Here is a 7,880-nt window from a genome sequence, read left to right on the forward strand (position 1 = left end):
TCGCCTAAGCACCGCTACAGTATTATCGAGGTGGACTATAGTGGAGGGGGGCACCGCACACAGCTAAGAGATCAATGATCTAATGTTGTGTCTCTATGGTGCCCCCCTGCCCCTGTATATAAAGGAGCAAGGGGGGTGAGGCCGGCCAGGGCTAGGCGCGCCAGAAGGAGTCCTACTCCCACCGGGAGTAGGACTCCCCCCTTTCATATTTGGATTAGGACTTGGGAGGGGGAAGAAGGAAAGAGGGGGGCCGGCCCCCTTGCCCTAAACCAATTCAGTTTGGGCCTAGGGGCGCGCGCTCCATACTCCTCTTGATGTCCTCCTTTTCCACTAAGGCCCATGAAGGCCCATTAAGCTCCCGGGGCGTTCCGGTAACCTCCCGGTAGTCCGGTAAAATCCTAATTTCACCCGGAACACTTCCGATATCCAAACATAGGCTTCCAATATATCAATCTTCATGTCTCGACCATTTCGAGACTCCTTGTCATGTCCATGATCACATCCGGGACTCCGAACAACCTTCAGTACATCAAAACATATAAACTCATAATAAAACTGTCATCGTAACGTTAAGCATGCGGACCCTACGGGTTCGAGAACTATGTAGACATGACCGAGACACATCTCCGGTCAATAACCAATAGCGGAACCTAGATTCTCATATTGGCTCCTACATATTCTACGAAGATCTTTATCGGTCAAACCACATAACAACATACGTTGTTCCCTTTGTCATCGGTATGTTACTTGCCCGAGATTCGATCATCGGTATCTCAATACCTAGTTCAATATCGTTACCGGCAAGTCTCTTTACTCGTTCCGTAATACATCATCCCGCCACTAACTCATTAGTTGCAATGCTTGCAAGGCTTTAAGTGATGTGCATTACCGAGAGGGCCCAGAGATACCTCTCCGACAATCAGAGTGACAAATCCTAATCTCGAAATACGCCAACCCAACAAGTACCTTCGGAGACACCTGTAGAGCACCTTTATAATCACCTAGTTACGTTGTGACGTTTGGTAGCACACAAAGTGTTCCTCCGGTAAACAGGAGTTGCATAATCTCATAGTCATAGGAACATGTATAAGTCATGAAGAAAGCAATAGCAACATACTAAACGATCGTGTGCTAAGCTAACGGAATGGGTCATGTTAATCACATCATTCTCCTAATGATGTGATCCCGTTAATCAAATGACAACTCATGTCTATGGTTAGGAAACATAACCATCTTTGATCAACGAGCTAGTGTAGTAGAGGCATACTAGTGACACTCTGTTTGTCTATGTATTCACACATGTATTATGTTTCCGGTTAATACAATTTTAGCATGAATAATAAATATTTATCATGATATAAGGAAATAAATAATAACTTTATTATTGCCTCTAGGGCATATTTCCTTCAGGTCTTTGATAGGATAGATGTCTGGGTTAAAATCGCTGATCTCCCACCAGGCAAGAGGACGGAGGCCTTCGGAAAGGCTTTGGGCAATTGGCTTGGTGAAGTGGTAAAAGTGGATGTTGACAAGGATGGGATGGCAAGAGGGAGCCAACTGCGTGTCAGAGCTAGGATCATGCTTTTGAGCCTTTAGTGCGGGGGTTTTTCCTCAAAAACTCTCAAGAGGACAAAGTGGGTACGTGGTATGACTTTCACTATGAGAAGATCCCCTACTTCTGCTTCGAATGTGGGCGTTTGGTGCATGAAAATGGACGATGTGTCCCACCTGTTGACAAAGCAGCGCAATGGGGAGGCTGGCTACGAGCATCACCGGGGAGGAGCACTGGCTCCAAGAACGAGGTGAAAGGTGGAAAAAACAACAATGCCAGCGCCAGTAGCTTCATGAGTTCACAATCCGATGGAAAGAACAGGGAGCAGGACAGCCATGCTCGCGCTTGAGATATGCCGGTGAAACACAATCTGAATGTCGAGTTTGGTCGTCTGGGGGATAGCCGCACTAGTGAGCAGAACCGACGAGAGAAAAGGATAGTTATTTCCCCAAGCAAGGAGAAGCACAGGGGTGACTGGCCAGAAGCGAGAGATCTGAGACATGAAATTGAGAGGAAGAAAGAGAGGGATCTCAGGGAACAGCTCAAGGCGCAGCAGTGGCAACGAGAGTACGAACGAAAGCAATATGAAGAAAGGAGCCATTGGAAGAGGGGGTCTTCGAGCAGAGGAGGCGAGAACAGGCAAGGGTACCATTCGACCTACCCGCAAGAGAGGAAGAGGGGGTACTACGTCCGAAAGCCCAGGCAAGAGTTTGATGAAAGAAGGAGGAGAGGAGACAGCCCCCGTGACACTCCTGGCTCAAGGAAAAGAAGGCCGCGGCAGATGTGGGTACCAAAAGCGGATTGTGAAAGGCACAAGGGGGATGAGTCATTCATTCGTGATACTAGACAGAAGACATCTTCGGTGTTTGATCGTATTGAGGAGAATGACAAGCTAATGGCGGACCCTGCCACTGGGCAGGGCCACCGAGAGCAATGATTATCTTTGCCTGGAACTGCCGAGGATTGGGGTTGGACTCGGCAGTCGGGGAGCTACGAGACCTGATTAGGTCATACAACCTAGAGGTGGTATTTTTATCAAAAACTAAAAAAAGATCGGGAGTGATGGAGAGACTCAAGTGGAGCTTGGGGTTCACAAAAGGGGTGGCGATGGATTGTAAAGGAAAGAGTGGAGGTTTGGCGCTATGGTGGAGAGATCATATTGAGGTCACAGTTAAGCCGTGGTGCCAATATTACATTGATGCTACGATTGCGTGTGATGGAACCTCCTTTAGATTCACTGGAATCTATGGAGAGCCATGTGTGGATAAAAGATCGCGGACGTGGGATGCACTGCGCTATCTTCATACCCAAGATAACTTGTCGTGGCTATGTGCGGGCAACTTTAACGAGGCGCGAAGCCAGGATGAGCAACTAGGGGGTAACCCAAGAAATAGAGGGCAAATAGAAAAGTTTGAGGACTGCCTAACCGACTGCGGTTTGGTAGATCTCGGCTTCTCGGGGTACCGTTTTACATGGGACAACAAGAGAGAGGGAGTGGAGAACATTCAGGTACGGCTGGACCGGGCGACATGTAACGGGGATTTTGCTCAGCTCTTCCCAGCCACTAAAGTGATCCATGTCATGACGGAGGAATCTGACCACCAGGCGCTAGTTATAAAAGCATTGAAAATGACCGGGGACAAGGGCGAGCGCGGGCAGCGTCATTTCATGTACGAGGCAGCGTGGCTGCGGCATGAGCAGTACGAGACAATGATGGCCACTGCATGGGAGGAGGCACATGCAGCCAACCAGGGAGGAGGCCGGCTAGCGACGACATGCAACAGCCTGCGAGACGCCATGAGATCCATGCAGGAATGGAGCCGGAGGGTTTTTGGCTCTATCAGGAAGCAAATTGGCCATCTCAAAGCGCAACTGATTGATGCAAAAGAGAGGGCTGCCAGGACGGGTTACAGAACAGAGATCAAGGAGATCGAAGACCAGCTACATGAGCTGTATGAAAGAGAGGAGGTGTTTTACAAACAACGTTCGCGCATAGACTGGTTGCAAGAGGGCAATCAAAACACTAAATATTTTCAAAACCGTGCCTCACACCGAAAACGAAAGAACACGGTCAAGGCACTTCGGCGCGAGGACGGGTCGAAGTGCTCGGATGATGAAGGGGTGAGGAAGATGGCTGCCCAATTCTATGCGCACTTATTTGCTTCTAAGGGCTCGAGGGATGGAGAAAACGTGCTACAACACATTGAGGCATCCGTGACAGAGGAGATGAATGCAAAACTTGATGCTCCGTTCATTGATGCGGGGATAGAGCTCGCTCTCTTCTAGATGGGGCCTACGAAGGCGCCGGGCCTGGAAGGCCTCCCGGCCATGTTCTACTAACACCACTGGGTGCTGGCTAAGGACGATGTGTGTGCTGCGGTCCGTGAATTCCTCGCCGGATCTGCGGCCCCGATGGCTTCAATGACACGATAATTGTAATGATCCCAAAAGTTAAGTCACCTGAATTGTTGGCGCAATTCCGTCCAATCAGTTTATGTGACGTTCTGTATAAGATTGCAGCGAAGGCACTGGCCAATCGCTTGAAGGTTGTTCTTCCTTTCATGATCTCTGAGGAGCAAAGTGCGTTTGTGCCAGGTAGACTGATTACTGATAATGTTCTAGTTGCCTATGAGTGTGTCCATGCTATAAGGAAGAGGAAAAGGAGAAAACCTATCTGTGCAGTCAAGCTGGACATGATGAAGGCATATGACAGAGTTGAGTGGGACTTTCTTGAACAGATGTTGCTGAAATTTGGCTTCTCTGGTCATTGGAAAGAAATGGTCATGAGATGCGTGAAGTCTGCAAAATTCTCGGTGAAACTTAACGGCGGGCTCTCTGAGAGTTTTGACCCTACCAGGGGGCTTCGACAAGGGGATCCGCTTTCCCCATACATGTTCTTGTTTTGTGTGGAGGGCTTCTCTGCATTACTAAAGGAGGCTCAGAGAGAGGGAAACATCAAGGGGGTGTCGTTTGGAGGTGGTGGCCCAACGGTCACTCACCTGTTGTTTGCTGACGATAGTGTGGTCTTTGTGGAGGGCTCAAGGGCAAATTTCGAGACTCTACATTCTATATTGCATGACTATGAAGCCGCATCGGGCCAGAAAGTAAATATTCATAAGTCGGCGATATTCTTTGGTAAAGATACCCCGGATGATGACAAGAACGAGCTCAAGCAAGTGTTGGATATAACGGAGGAGGCCCTGATTGAACGATATTTAGGCCTCCCTACGGTAGTGGGGAGAGCTAAGGATGGTACATTTACGTACGTCAAGGATAGTGCTAAGGGCAAAGTATCGGGATGGAAGGGTCAAGGTTTATCAAAAATGGCGAGGGGGGTCCTAGTCAAATCCGGACTGCAATCCACACCAACTTTTACCATGAGCTGTTTTCAACTCACAAAGAAAATGTGCGGGAACCTGTCATCAATTGCTTCAAACTTCTGGTGGGGTGAAACAGATGGTCATAAGAAGATGCACTGGATTGGGTGGGACAAAATGTGCACGCAAAAGCATGAAGGAGGGCTGGGTTTTAGGGACCCGGAAGCTTTCAACCAAGCTATGCTTGCCAAAGCAGCTTGGCGCTTGCTGCAAGTGCCAAACTCGCTGTGTGGACGTGTTCTGAGGGCGCGGTATTTTCCCCATGGGTCGATTCTTAATGCAATGTGTCCTGCCAGCGGGTCATACACATTCAGAAGCATATTGCATGGTCGTGATCTCCTCGTGGACGGCCTGATATGGCGTATTGGAGATGGGTCACGAATACTGATCCACCATGATAATTGGCTCCCAAGGAGCGGTAGCCTCAAGCCACTGGGACAAAGCTACATCACAGGCATTACTCGTGTTGGGGACCTGCTCGAAGCCGATGGTTCCTCATGGGACAAACAAAAAGTACAGGAAATGTTCGCCCCGGATGAGGCTCAAGAGATTCTTCAAATACCAGTTGGGGGACCGGGGGTGCAAGACTACCAAGCTTGAAACTACACCAAGAATGGTGTCTTCACGGTCCGCTCAGCATACCATCTCCGCATGAGTCAGAAGAGGGTAAGATCCGGACGTCCGGAGTCTTCATCCTCAGTGGCGGACCACAAGTCTTGGCTGAGCCTATGGGATACGATAGCGCCGGGCAAAGTTAAAATCCACATGTGGCGGTTGATTAGGAACGGCCTTGTTGTGGGAGCGGAATTGTTAAGGAGGAAGATCAAGCAGGGAGTCTTTTGTTCGGCGTGTGGGCGGGAAGAAACAAACTATCACATATTCTGGGGCTGTTGTCACTCTGCTAAGTTCTGGAAGGTAATGCAGTCGGAATTGGGGGTACCGGTGGCGATCCCGCCGGAGTCAGCTAGCTCCCAGAGTGCATTGTCGAGATGGTTGATGTCATGGTTCGCGGAGGCTATGGATGATGAGTGAGCGGTCATGGTTCAGGGTGCATACGCGCTCTGGCTCGCGAGGAATAATGCACGCGATGGGCAGCGGATCGAGGAGGCAGAGATGATGGCCAAAAGAGTCTTCCATCTAATGGGCGAGTGGCAATCGATACATGGCCAGAAGAGCAAGCAGAACACGGTGGCGGTGAAGGAGAAATGGAGGCCCCCGGAGGAGGGGTGGGTGAAGGTAAACGTCAACGGAGCCACATCGAAAGGAGGGGACAACGGTGGGGCCGGGCTGGTCTTTCGGAACCATGACGGTGCTTTCTTAGGAGGTTTTTGCCATGTCCTTCCACTGGGAAGTGACCCCGCAAGGACTGAACTCCTAGCATGCAGAAGGGCCGCACAAGTGGCCGAGGAGCTGAACATCGCCAACTTACACATCGAGATGGATTGCAAGGAGATCGTATGTAAGCTCCAAGGCACGCAGAAGGACCTCTCACCGCTAGGGCCCGTGGTGGAGGAGGTCAAGCTCCTGCTGGCCTCAACGGAGAGTTGTAAGATTGCGTGGGTTAGGCGGGATGCTAATAAAGCTGCCCACTTGTTAGCTAGGGAAGCAATTTCAACTAAATTAAGTAAGGTGTGGCTGCATGTGCCCCCAGACTTTCTTTTGCAGACAATTTCGGACGAAATCCCTGTTTGGGATGCTTAAATAAAGGCATGATTGAATTTCAAAAAAAAAATAGACGGTTAACAAATGTCATACTACATACTATGTAGACTTGCCCCAAAGAACCAATCGGAAAATCATGCTCCGGTGCGGAGCTCCCGTGCGGCTCCACGACCGCACCGGAGCGCCCCAACTTCGGTGGCCTAGGGATCCTCTCTCCTCCTCCTCTCCTCTCACCGCCGCAAAGCCCAGACGGCTTTGGCGATAGTGGGACCATCTGCCGGCGCCCTCACGGTGGATCTGATGGTCTTCGAGCTGGACGGGAATTGGTAGTTGGACCTTGTGTGCTGGCGGGTGCAAGAGGTGGGGGTAATGTAAGGACACGACCATGGTCTCACGCAGGCATGGACCAGCGGAGGCTCCATTGTGGCCTCCCGTGGTGCTGCATGACGAGCAGGCCGTGGCATGGTGCATGCCTGGCCAGGCACGTGCATCTTCGACGTCTCTGGCAAGCGTGGCTAGCTCTGATTCCTTTGGGCCTATCCGTGGTTGCACCGGCCAGCCTTTGGAGCGGCGGATCATGGTGGCCACTCAGATCTTCATAAGGATTTCGCCCTTCAGATCTCATGTTGACTTCATGGTGAGATGCAAGCTTTGCACAATGGCTTGACATAAAGGGATGGTTGTACAACGACGGCCGTCGTAGTTGCAGAGATTATGCAAAAGTGGTGGCGACAACACATAGGTGATGTCAATTGCGGTGCTACTCAACACCCTGTCTCGAGCTCCGGGGTGAAAGCCTAGGTCTGACTATACCTAGCAATGGTGATGTTCTGACGTTGTTACCTTGTTGAAGGCATTGCTCAGATATGTTTAAATTGGTTCTTCAGGGTGAAAACCTAGATGACAACCTGGGTGGTTGGATCCGGTGACGGATTCGCTTGAGCACTGCTCCCTTTCTGAAGGCGTTGTTGTTGAAGAATCTCGCCATCTTTGTGATGTCATAAGATAGTTGGTGTGAATATGGTCATGCTTGGAGTTTACAAATGGAATCTGATCTCTTTGGGTTTTTCTTCTCTCACCTTTGCATAGCTTTGGTCTTATATGGCTTTGCTATTTGTTGGCGTGTTTTTTATGTGTGTGTAGGTGTTGGCTATGTGCATCCTACCTATACAGAGGCCGGGCGTGTGCTCATTATGTTTTGTATCCTTTTAGTGCTTTATTTTGAGCCAATAAAATTCATCCTTTGTCAAAAAAAGAAGATGAAAATGGTTGTAGGTGGTTAACAAATA

Source organism: Triticum dicoccoides, chromosome 2A (genome assembly GCF_002162155.2).
Source record: "Triticum dicoccoides isolate Atlit2015 ecotype Zavitan chromosome 2A, WEW_v2.0, whole genome shotgun sequence".
In the NCBI taxonomy this organism is placed as follows: Eukaryota; Viridiplantae; Streptophyta; class Magnoliopsida; order Poales; family Poaceae; genus Triticum; species Triticum dicoccoides.